The sequence below is a fragment of the Choloepus didactylus genome, chromosome 13 (assembly GCF_015220235.1).
Source record: "Choloepus didactylus isolate mChoDid1 chromosome 13, mChoDid1.pri, whole genome shotgun sequence".
Taxonomy (NCBI): Eukaryota; Metazoa; Chordata; class Mammalia; order Pilosa; family Megalonychidae; genus Choloepus; species Choloepus didactylus.
Window position 1 is genome coordinate 60,259,732 of NC_051319.1, and position 12,569 is coordinate 60,272,300.

Consider the following 12,569-nt stretch of genomic DNA (forward strand, 5'->3'; position numbering starts at 1 on the left):
TTTAAAACAAAAACAATTTTTAAAAAATGAAATCAATAATTTTTACTGCTTCAAAAACATTCTTAAATGAAATTGGCTCCCTTACTAGTACAATTTGGTGCTACTTACTGCCTTGCTTGATTCCTCTAAGTCTCCAGCAATTGTTTATCCACCATTGCTTTTGCACCATCAGTGCAAAAAGCAAGCAACATTTTAGTATTACTATGCAAATAGTTTTGACGTCACCAATGGCCTGAGTCTTAGGGACACCCGGTTTCTGTGGACCACACTTTAAAACCTCATGCTCTAGATATTGTACAAGATGGCAAAACAAAAGCAATTTGTAGGAGAAAGATTGAAGAAAAAGATGTTACTTGACTAGGGAACAGAGTAACAGTGGATGAATCCAGACATAAAACTCTTTGGGCTGAGTAAAGGAATCCTTTAAATGCTATTTAATGTTTTTAACAACTGAAATACCCCAGCTTTAAAATGTTACTTTATACCTAGAAGATGAGAAGCAAACTTTGCCAGACCAACTTTGACAGCAGATTTAACTGAGTACCTGTCCTGAAGTTCTATCAGATAATGTCTAATAAAGGCAAGCTGTTAATTAAAATGGTCTGAATTGTGTCTGGAAAGGAAATCTTGCCTCCAAGACTAGAAGAGCCCCAAATGCTGGCCCCTCCTAAGCTTGGGCCCCCAATCACTGTACGTTGAGCCCAGAGGCAAAGGAGTAACTCTTGCAAAGAGCTCTCTACTGACCCAACACCAGCCTCCAGCTGGAGTTCCACGCATCTTCTCAGTTTCCTACCCCTAAGGATTAAAAAATGCAGAAACATGTTTCAGTTTCTTTACCCTCCATAAGAATGCATTGAGCCATATCAAGTGAAGATGCCCATCCTAAATCTTATGCATGATTGTTCTGTAAACCCACAACTTCTGTAATAAAAAGAGAGAGAGAAAGATGATCCAATCCCTGGCCCCTCCAAAGTTTTTAGATACCTTTAAAACCTTGGAGAGCTGGGAGATTAACAAGGCCAGCATTTGGAATCTGGAATCTTGATCCAAACATACTGTATCTAAGATTGCCAGTGATAATGCCAGTTTAGTGAAATAAGTATAGTCTACTCATAGATGCTAGACAATCGCTTTTCAAGAATTTAAATTCCCTTTGATGTTAGCAAAAGTCTTCCTAAAAATTTGTTTAAACATAGTTTCTAAATTTTGGCAGGCACGGTGTGGTATATGATTTTTATTTTGTAGGATGCAGTGAAGAAAGGTTTTATTTTTATTCATCAACAGGGAAATGTGGCAGAATTCATTTTAGGTATTTGCTATAGAATGTGCCCTACACTGGAATGTGGGTGGAGTTCTGGCATTTGTGTATTTGTTTCGGGGAAATAAAGGTACAGAGAAGCACTTGCTGGTTGCCTATTAAAGACTAGGAGTACAGATGACAGCTTAAAAATACTAAGACCAGATTTCATGTTCAGCAGTAGCATCTGTTTCCTTCATTCCGATATCAACAAATGGTGTTAAATGTGGATGTTGAAAATGTGAGAGAAAAAGCTCTTCTTTCTGGCAAATCCATTAACTCCCCTCACTGTCTTTTATTTTTTTTATTTTTATTATTTTTTTTTAAAGCAGTTTTATTCAGGTATGTTCACATACCACACAATCCATCCAAAGTGTACAATCAATGGCTTTTTGTATAATCACAGAGTTGTGCATTCATCACCACAATCAATTTTAGTACATTTTCATTACTTCAAAAAGAAAAACCCCAGACCCCTTAGCAATCACCTTTCAAACCCTCCATCCCTACATAACCACTCATCTTATTCTGTCTCTATAGATTTATTTATATTTACATTTTAAATGGAATCATACCATATGTGGTACTTTGTGTCTGGTTTCTTTCACTTAGCATAATGCTTTTAAATTATTATTTTTTTAAATTAGAGAAGTTGTAGGTTTTACATAAAAGTCATGTAAAAACTATAGCACTCTCATATAACCCCTGTGCTGATTTGTAGCTGTTATGTACCCCACAAAAGGCCATGTTCTTTTAATCTATCCCTGTGGGGGCAGACCTATTGTGGGTGGGACCTTTTGTTTCAATTGAGATGTGACCCAGCCCATTCAGGGAGGGTCTTAATCCCTTTACTGGGGTCTTTTATGAGGATAAGAGAGAGAAAAATGCCCACAGAAGCCCAGAGACATTTTGCAGAAAGCCACTGAAACCAGAACCCAGGAAAGAAGGACCAGCAGATGTTGCCATGTGCCTTTCCATGTGACAGAGGAACCCCAGATGCCAGCAGCCTTTTCTCAGAGAAGGTATCTTCCTCTTGATGTCTTAATTTGGATGTTTTCATGGCCTTAGAACTGTAAATTCGTAAATCCCCATTGAAAAAGCCAACCCATTTCAGGTGTATTGCATTCTGGCAGCTATAGCAAACCAAAACAGATTTTGGTACCAGAGAAGTAGGGTGCTCAATTTGCAAATACCAAAAATGCTGGAACAGCTTTATAAATGGATAAAGGGAAAATTCTGGAAGAATTGTGAGATACTTGCTAGAAAAGGCCTAGATTGCTTTGAAGAGAATGTTGGTAGAAAAATGGATGTTAAAGGTACAATGTGGCCTGAGACAGAAATGATGAAAATAATATTGCCAGCTGGAAGAAAGGCAACCCTTGTTTTAAAGTGACAGAGACTTTGGCAAAATTGATTCCTGGTGTAGGATGGAAGGCAGAATTTGAAAGCGATAAGTTGGGATATCTAGCTGAGCCCTCACTGTCTTTTACAAAGCACTGAACGGCATAAATTTAAAAGTTAGCGAGATACTAGTTTAGGGGGTAACTTTTCAGTTAGGGTAGATTTAAATTTCAAATTTAGAAACTGATTTGAATCACACAATTCAAAGGACTTGATTCATTTTCCCTAACCAGTATACTGTTTTTAATATACATTGTCTCACATCTTGGAGCTATATTTAATATTATTTTTCTAAGATATTTTCTGCCTTTTGCAACAGTAAGAATATTGGAAATCATATCAAAAAGAAAATTTCAATAAAGTAGGTTGTCTTTCACCATAGAAACAATGTCTTAATTGAAAGTTGTGTTAGTTATCAAGAATTTAATATCAAATAACTGCTAGATATGATGATCAATATTTCCCAAGAACAAAGATGGTACTGTAAACCTATCATTTAACTCACTAAAATTACATTCCTAGCCTTGTGATAGGAGCCTAAATCTAATATATATGCAGATCTTATAAGGGCTCTAATCTTTTAGAAAATTAACCCAGATACCATAAAAATACAAAGTGACTGTTATAAATTGTATCCTAATATTTAAAAATAAATATTATGTGTTATTTAACACTGCCTTTATTTGTTTACGGAGATCTTTTTCATCTGTCTCTCTACACAGTTGGCCCTGGTAGTATGGACTGATTCTTCGGGCCTGCACGACACCTGGAATCTTTGCACAATGTGCTGAGCCCTTTGGGGACACAAGTCTAAAAACCATAACCCTCCTTCTCAGCTTGCTAGGCACACTTCCCTTTCAACAAAAACTCCCTAAAGAGGATAGTGCTTACTTTCTTACCTAGCACAACCAAGAATGACTTCCAGTTGTAATTGAGGTTTTGTAATACCCCAAAATGTAACAGAGAGCAAAGCGATGCAGATATTTATCCCTGTATCTTTCACCATATCAGACACTTCATCTGCTTGGACTTGTTTCAGTTCATTGAGAGGCAGGTTTGGAATTTTTAAACTTTTCACCAGGGATGTCAAGGCAAGCATAAGACAGGAATCCAACCAGGTAGAAGTTAATGCGAGTAGCCTTCACCAGAGACGAAATGTCCAATGTGGAAGGCGTTATCACTGTCCCCAAGGAGTTTTAAGTCTAGAGGAGATGTTAGATGTATACATAAGTAAGTACAGGCGGGGACCACACAAGGGGAATGCCACATGCTGGGTAGAGAGGTTCAAGAAGGGCTAGGTGAGACTGTCAGGGTGGATGGCCTTTGCATTAAGCTTTGGACGGGAGGAGGCATGGTTGTTTCCCACAGTACGCCACATGTTCTGGTGGTACAGTAAATGATTTTAGAAGGCCCCGGATATAGGTGAAGATACTAAACCTTCAATCACATTAGCAGAAGAGTGGTCCCTTTTCAGTTCCCTTGGAATCCTTTGATCATTCTAGGAGCCTCTCTTTTGGGCTGTGTGTCCTTTATTACTTTGCTCACGCTGGTTCACTCTCTTTATAACTCAGCGGTAGGAATGGGGCTTATGGCTTTGGGCAGGCAATGATATCTGATTAGAAACTAGTAATATTGGGGTTATTTTCTTATTAGTTAATCTTTATTATTAGCTTCTATTTAGGAGAGAGGTACCAGTTTCCTTTCATATACTGTATATGATTTCCATTTAAAATAAATTTATTTGCTTTTTAATAAAAATATTTTAAGTAACTATAGGGAAATATGGATAGAAAGTCCAAGACAAAGGCAAGTTGGGAAGGGTTTAGGATATGCTGAGGTAAATACAGGATGACTTTTCAGGTGAAGAGAGAGATTTCAGCAAAGATCCAGGGGTGGATAAGGCAAAGCATTTTGAAGGAAAGGTGAGTAAACAAGGTGGTGGTCACCTAAGGACCCTGTTGGAGAATTAGAGCTGGGAAGCTAGGAAGTGCGCCCCTCTTCCCAGGCAGCTAGCCAGGGGACAGAGGGATTTTAGCCCTTTGAATCACTGCTGGAGGCTCATATCCAAGACCTGCTATAAGGTGGTTCAGGATGGTTGATGCTTCTGGTCATTTAATCCAGGAATGGCAGTCAGATGCCTGTGGGGACCAGAAAATCGCCAAAGTGTGGAATAGCCTGGCAGAGAATTAGAGAGGGTCTGCCGAGGGCCCCCAGTGTTACCAGAAGGTCAGTGTTCTCCTGTAAAGCTGGAAATTGGAATTTTTATGTGAAAGCTCCTAACTTTTATATGTTTACTACTAATTACAAAAAAGAAAAAAAAATTAAAACATTAAGGAGACCCTTTTGGGGGGTAATGAAAACATTCTGGAATTAGTGGTGATACTTGTACAACATTGTGAATAAATAAAAACCACTGAATTATACACTTCTAAAATGGTTACAATAGTGACTTCTTTGTTAGGTGAAATTTATCTCAATTAAAAAAAAACAAAACATGCCATCGTGGAGCCCAACCAAAACATATAACTTGCCCAAGTTTGTAAGTCTTGATTTCACTGGAGGAATTGTCTTTACCACTTGTGATAATCCTGGCATAAAGCACCTTTCCACGTGGGAGTGACCGACTGTGAGTTCATGGGTGTTGTGTCCGACTCCCGGTCTCTTTTTTCCTGCCTGTGGTCTCTTTGGCTTCTTCCATCTCTACAAGTAGGTCTGGTGATTGAAAGTGAGAGGTGGAATGGTGGCCTTAATTCTGGAGCAGTGAATGAGGGGGTGAAGAGACAAAGCTACAAAAGGTGGGGGCTGCCCAAGTATTTTAGAGATGTGATTTATGTTGTTACTTGGCAGCGAGTTGTAAAATTGATTGGTTATGTTATGTTATTTGCCAAAGTTTATTTTACCCAAATACCTACCATTAGGGAAGCCATCCATCTCCAAGACAGCAAGTGAATATATTTAGGAAAATATTTTTCAATCCTTATAGGAGAAAAAGTATAATGGTCTTCTCAGTTATTTTTTTAACTGAGAAATGAGTTTAATATACTATGTGTCATCAGCACAAAGGATTATAATTATTATAACCAAACTATTTGTCTTTACGTTTTTTTTTTAATATGACTGAAAGTCACCCAGTTTCAATAAAGGCAACATATACAACTTGAGATGTTCTGTTATATCCTAACTTAATTTTCAACTTTTTATTTCTTAACAAACTAGAAAAGGTAGAGCTTATGCCTTTTTAAGTTTCCAGTTTCTTGTCAATTAATCCTAGAGAAGAAATATGCCCTTTTTAATCTTAAAAAAAGTCTGTCCTAAAAACAGAATTATCTCTGCAGAGTGTAGATTGTTCAGTAATTTTTACCAGTTGCCAAGTGTTATCAAGAGATGATTTTTTTAGATGCCTATCTTTAATTATGAATTGACACATGGAAAATAAACTTTTCCCCAAGGGTCATATTGGACTATTCATTTCTAACCTAAGAGTATTTGAGATATGATCCTTAATTAATAGTAATGTAGTTTATTTATAACCTCTTACTTTTCTTGTGTTTTATAAATAAGATACTCACTCCCCACTCCCCAGTCTCCCTGCCCCCCCCCAAAAAAAAACCTGGCAATTTTTTTCATTGAGCAGATTCATTTAAAAATTAATTGAGCTTTTATTATGGTAAGGAATGAGTAACAAATTATAACCAATCACAAAAGTTTTACTCTCTAATAGGGAAAATGGAAGCAGATAACTATTAAAAAAAACAGTTTGCAGTTAGAGAGGTAGGATAGATAGAGCATTTCCCAGGGAGATAATCAAGAAAGGCTTCACGGAAGCAGTGATATTTGAGAAGGACTGAGGGGAGTGGATAGGATTTCACCAGCCCAGGAAGGCAACTCCTTGTTTTCTCTATGTCTCTGCTCAAATGTCACCTTCTCAGAAAGGCTTTCACTGACCACCCTGGATAAAGTAGCAAAGCTTCTGTCCCCTGTCCCCAGCCCCTCACTCTTCCCCCTCTCCCATACCTTATTTTCTTACTAGACCTTTTCACTACTTGATATTTTTATACTTGTTTGATTATGTCTTAAGTATCTTGCTGCTAGACTCTGTGCTTCCTGAGAGCAGGGACTTTACCCAGCACACAATACTTGCTCAACAAAAATCTATTCAATAAAAGAAAGGAAAAAATGAATGACTGGCAAAGACTTTTCTGCCATAAGTTCATTTACTGTGTAGAGCTCTGTGCCAGTTTGAATGTATTGTGTCCCCCAACTGCCATTATCTTTGTAGTCTTGTGGGACAGACTTTTGGTGCTGATTAGATTTGCTTGGAATGTGCCCCACCCAGCTGTGGGTGGTGACTCTGGTGGGATAGTCCCATGGAGGCGTGGCCCTGCCCATTCAGGGTGGGCCTTGATCAGGGGAGCCATATAAACGTGCTGACTCAGAGAGACTGAACGGAGTGCAGCTGTGAGTGACGTTTTGAAGAGAAGCAAGCTTGCTAGAGAGGAACGTCCTGGGAGAAAGCCGTTTTGAGGCCGGAGCTTTGGAGCAGACGCCAGCTGCCTTCCCAGCTAACAATGGTTTTCCGGACGCCATTGGCCATCCTCCGGTGAAGGTACCTGATTGCTGAAGTGTTACCTTGGACGCTTTGTGGCCTTAAGACTGTAACTGTGTAGTGAAATAAACCCCCATTTTATAAAAGCCTATCCATCTCTGGTGTTTTGCATTCTCCAGCATTAGCAAACTAAGACAAGCTCCAAACTGATAAGGAATATCCAAGACCAGCTCTCTCCCAGGATCTTTATAAAGTTGGCAAATTTACCCACCTCTCTGGGCCCCAGTTAACACACTCCACAGCAATAAAGGGGTGATTTTGGTGCCTACATGTGGCTTCCTGAAGTCTTCAACTAAATCACAAGTGTTATAAAAACAAATCATTATCACTTTTAACCTTCCCACCCCCTCTCCCTGCGAACCTTCCTTAGAAACTCACTCATAGTTTGTGTTTAAATTATTTCTAAAATCTATAGGCCCTACATCTGTCCTTGGGTTTCTGACATACAGGTACATTACTGGGCAGAATGTGATGAATCTCTTAACTAGCCAGAGTTCCATAGGTCCGCTCTGGAGTACATTCATGTGTGTTCCTAGAGGTGAAAGTAAATGAGTGAAGGTGGCCAGGGAGGGCCTGTGGGGAACTGGAAAGGGCAGTCCCCTTCCAAAGAGGCAACCACATTTTAGTCAAGATCGTTGTTGCCCTGTGGAAATGTGGGCCAATTTGGGGCAGATCTTTTGATTGTTCTAAGAAAGTCAGAAACACAGATTTGGGAGTTAAATTTCCCAACTTACCAACAGTAACCACTAGTTCTAAGACCATTACAACATGTGCACGCCAAATAATAGGATCTCTGGATTATAGTCACCACAAGGCATCCTGATCTAAATAAAACAGGTAAATGACTGAGCATTAGTTGTTGGGGAGCAAAGTTCAGAAAGAGGAACTTCCCAGAGAACTTAAATCCGACATTGGAAATACCCAGTGGTGAGCAATTTTGCTTCTGTATACCTCTGGGACTTTTTTCAGGGTTTTATCCTAGAATTTAGAGTTTCAGGCTATCTTGATTCTTGGAATCATTTTAGGGCCCAGCAAATCCCTTCTTATCATTTGCTTGCCTTTAACAGGTTTTAGCCCCCAGGACGTTAACATGACTACACAATGCTTGACTAGTTTAATATTTTAATACAGTTATTGTGGAAAGGTTTTGACAAGAATGTTGGGAGGTTGTGCCAAGATGCATATTTGAGAGATACCCAAGTTGAGGCCAAGAGGTTACTGATCTTAAAATACTCAAACAGATGGGTTTGGGATATTTTCTTGGAAGATTTCAGAACATTTGTTGTTAGCTAAATATGGTCACTTTTCCAAACAAAAGTGGTTGGTTATTCTGTTTACTTGGCAAAGGGCAGGGGAGAAAAGCAGTAGACAAGAAAAGAAAATGCATTTCTTTTAAATAGATTCCTCTCCTTTAAAACAAAAAGCATTTTATATACCACCTGTAAGGGTTATGTTTTTAATCCATGAGTATAAGTAAATTCATTTGTTAAGCTCAAGATATAAGAAGTTGACTTAATAAAAGATACTGATGGGTTCTGTGGAGGCAGATAAGAAGGAGCACTGGGGTTTAGTTCACTTGTGGGGATGGAGAGCATATGTTAAGCACTTTGAAGAATACACAAATGAAGGGACATGGAACCTTAGGTGTCAAGGAATATAATCAATTTAAATAAGGTAGAAATTTAACTCTTTAGGCAGAAAAGCATATTAGACAAAGGAGGCATTTATTGAAAAATCTTGGAAGAAGTGGCATTTAAATTGAGCTTTAAAGGATGAGCAGGAATTTTACAAGCAGGGATGGAGGAAAAGGGTGAGGGTAGATAAAGAGCATAACTATTTTTTGGTTATTCTTTCTGATGCCAGAGACCTGTGGCTTCTTCCTTTTGGTGCAAGGAATTGCCTTGTCTGGGGGAGCAAACAAGCTCTGAGAAGTGGGATTCTTCAGCTGGCTCAGCAACATCATGGCATTTGATAGAATATTCATAGACTAACTAAATTTCAATTTTCTCATAGTGTGACGGTGTGCTACAGTAGGAATCACATGTCCCTCAACTTTGCCCCTTATTATGTGCCCTTGGACAGGCCACTTGACTTCTGAGCCTCAAGAGAACCAAATGATGAATGTATATGAAAGTGCTATAGTGAAAACATTTGCAAACTGTAGAATCCTACACAAATGTCAGCTATAATTTTGTTGTATGATTGTTCTGTGGCCAGGAGCGTCCTGATGAGAACAGAAAGGGTGTGTCGATCACTGATGCCAGTTTTAGAGGCAGGCACAGTAACTAAACTTCACTCCAGTATGCTGGATTTTAAAATCTGTTACTGGTTTCCTAAGCACTCCACAAATATAAATATTTATCAGGAGCGAGGGCCTCTGGCAGGGTGGGAGAATTTGGGGGTGATAAAGTCCAGAAAATCACGAAGTGGGGAGGATTTTCGTCCACATTCTGGTGGAAGACTGGATTATATTGATAGTGGAAGGGCTTCATGTCCTTAAGAAAATGTGTAAATAGACCCAGCTTCATTGAAAATCCCTTAGGAAAAACATAATGTATCCTAATCCAATAGAATAATAAGCCAGGGTTCCTTGAGTTTAAAAAGAAGAAGAATGGTTCTCTGAAGTCAGTTTTGTATAAAGAGTTGTAAGGCACTTTTACTTTAAACCCATATGTAGCCTAGTGATAAAGTTAGGCGCTGTTCAAATTTTGGTTAATGTATCATCTAAAAGAGGCTAACTCTTCTATTCTCTTGGATACGTTATCAGAATTCAAGACTTTAATATAATAAACTCTATTCTGAAACATTTTCTCTGGATTCCTTGCACAAGTGCACATCTATAGTTTGGTTAACAAATTTTGAAATGAAATTAAATCTCTGCATAGTCTATCCACAGCATGCATCAGGGCCAAAATAAGTCTATTTGAAAAATGTAAATAAAGTACAGCATTCTACGAGTACACTGAGAGCAGAGCTCCTCCAACTCTACTCTGCATCAGAATCTGTAGGGAGCTTGCTAGAAAAGCATACTCTTCAGCTTCAGCCCTGGACATTCTGATTCAGTGAGTCTGGCCTAGCACCAGGCACCCTGGGTTTCTGAGAAGCCTCCAGGCACTCCTGAGGCAGTTGGCCTGTGTACCTGCCCAGGACTCTCAAAAACTGAGCATGAGTATTTCCTGGGCCCTGATAACCTCACTGATTTCTTTTCCATCTTCAAGGTGCTTCTCTTGAATTAATCTCCTTTTGTGGAAACCCTCCTTGAACAGAGCCTCCCTCCATCACCCCATCTGGCAAAATTAATGTTCCCTCTCTTTGCTACCCCTGCATTTTTAACATGCATGATAGAACTTATCATGTTGTGTTCTGCCCAGTTGTGTGTCTATCTGCCTCCCTTGTTAGGCAGATTGTTTTGAGACAAGGGATCCTGTTATTTATCTTTGAAACCACAGTATCTGATACATTATAAACCCTCAAAAAAAGTTTTGTGGAATGATTCTGTCTTTAGGTTAATGTTCTCTCTTCTCCTCTCACTCCTGTTTCACAAGACCTGTGCCCTCCCATACCCATAGAACTTCAACATCTACCTTAGTTTTAAGGATAGCAATAATAATGACAATAATTATAATAATACCTTACATAAATTGACACAGTTCTTTTCCATCTGGCACTGTTTTAAGCACTTTACATGGATTGCTTTCATTTAATCCTCATGAAAACATTATGAGAAATCCCCCTTTACAGATGAGGAAATTGAGGCATGGAGAGGTTAGGTAACTTGCCCAGGGGCCTGAGCACTCAGTGGCAGGGTCGGGCTTCTCACCCAGGGAGCCTGACCCTAAAGCCCCTGCTCAACGTCTCACAAAGTCCTGTCTCTGCCCCACTCCCTGACTTGCTTTGTGGTCTTGCCCTCCACTATTTGCTTGAGATAATTGTAAGTCTATTCCAGAGGCAGAACGAGAATTCAAGTCAATTTGTTAGCCAAGAATTTTCACTGACCTTATCCTAGGCCTTCATTACATGAATTTGGTAACGGGTCCCCTGAGAGATAAGTGGGAAACTTGAGTAAGCAGAGTTAAAATGTTTCTTTACTGTACTGTTACTCAAGACCTTTAATATTATTGACAATTTTGTGCATATCCAAAGGCAACCTTAGCACGTGCTGTTTCCCAAACTCACTTAACTAGAGAATCTCCCCATCCCGCTGACTCCTCTTAATTTCTTGTAAAACTTGTTTTGTTTTCTTTGTTTGGAAGAAAAACTGGTTAAAGCTCTTGGGATTCTCAACAAATTTCTTAGAGCCTAAATATTTGGGTAGTCCTTGCTATTGACTCTTTCTTATTTGGTTTTAAGTAGGATGACTAGTTAAATTGACCTAGCATAGTCACAGATCTGTTGTCATGGCATAATAATTACTAATAGAACCATTAAGAAAAAACTTTTTATTTTGAAATAATTTCAAACTTACAGGACAGTTGCAAAAGTAATTCAAACCCCATACAGAGAACTCCAATATACCCCACTCCCCAGATACCCAGACTCACCAATTTTAATTTTTGGCCACCTTTGCTGTATCATTCTCTCTATCCATTTATCTATCTATATTTATCTTTTGAGAGCAGGTTGAACACATCATACTTCTTGACACATAATACTTCAGTATACATTTCCTACAAACAAGGACATTCACTTATGTAATCACCATAATTGCAGTTATGAAGTTCAAGAAATTTAACACTGATATAAAGCTTACATTCTATATTCCAATTATTTCTTATGTCCTAATATGTCCTTTTGAGCCTTTTCTCCTGCATTTGTAGATCTCATCCAGTATCCTGTATTGTATTTAATTGTCATTATCTCTTCACTTTTTCTTTTTTTTTTTTTTTAATTGCGGACACACATGCACAACATAAATTCTTCCTATCCCACTTCTTCCCAAGCATACCAATCACATTTGTGGGGTTAATCACATTCACGATGTTGCAGTACCCTCACCACCATCCATTACTAGAACTTTCCCTTCACCCCAAACAGAAACCCTACACTCATTTTGCATTGACTACCATTGCCCTTTCCCCTCCGTCCCTAGTAACTTATACCCTACTTTCTGTCTCTATGAGTTTGCATGTTATCTGATGTTTTCTTTGTGGTTATCATGGGGCTTAAATTTAACATCCTAGATCAAATGTAACAATCTTGTTTGCTTTGATACCAACTTAACAACTTCAATAGGATACATAAACTGTGTTTCTATACTCCTCTGTT

General features: G+C 38.7%; 1 protein-coding gene across 7 annotated transcripts in view; it reads left to right on the forward strand.

The window, feature by feature from the left end:
• TNFAIP8 (TNF alpha induced protein 8) overlaps window positions 1-12,569 on the forward strand; it is a 124,552-nt gene that overhangs the window by 99,527 nt on the left and 12,456 nt on the right. The window contains exon 1 of one of the 7 annotated variants that reach the window (XM_037801196.1): window positions 2,302-2,319. The exons of the other annotated variants lie outside the window; for them this stretch is intronic. The gene's annotated coding sequence lies outside the window, so the exon portion shown is untranslated. Of the gene's footprint in view, window positions 1-2,301; window positions 2,320-12,569 lie in introns of those variants that run through there. 7 annotated transcript variants of the gene reach the window in all.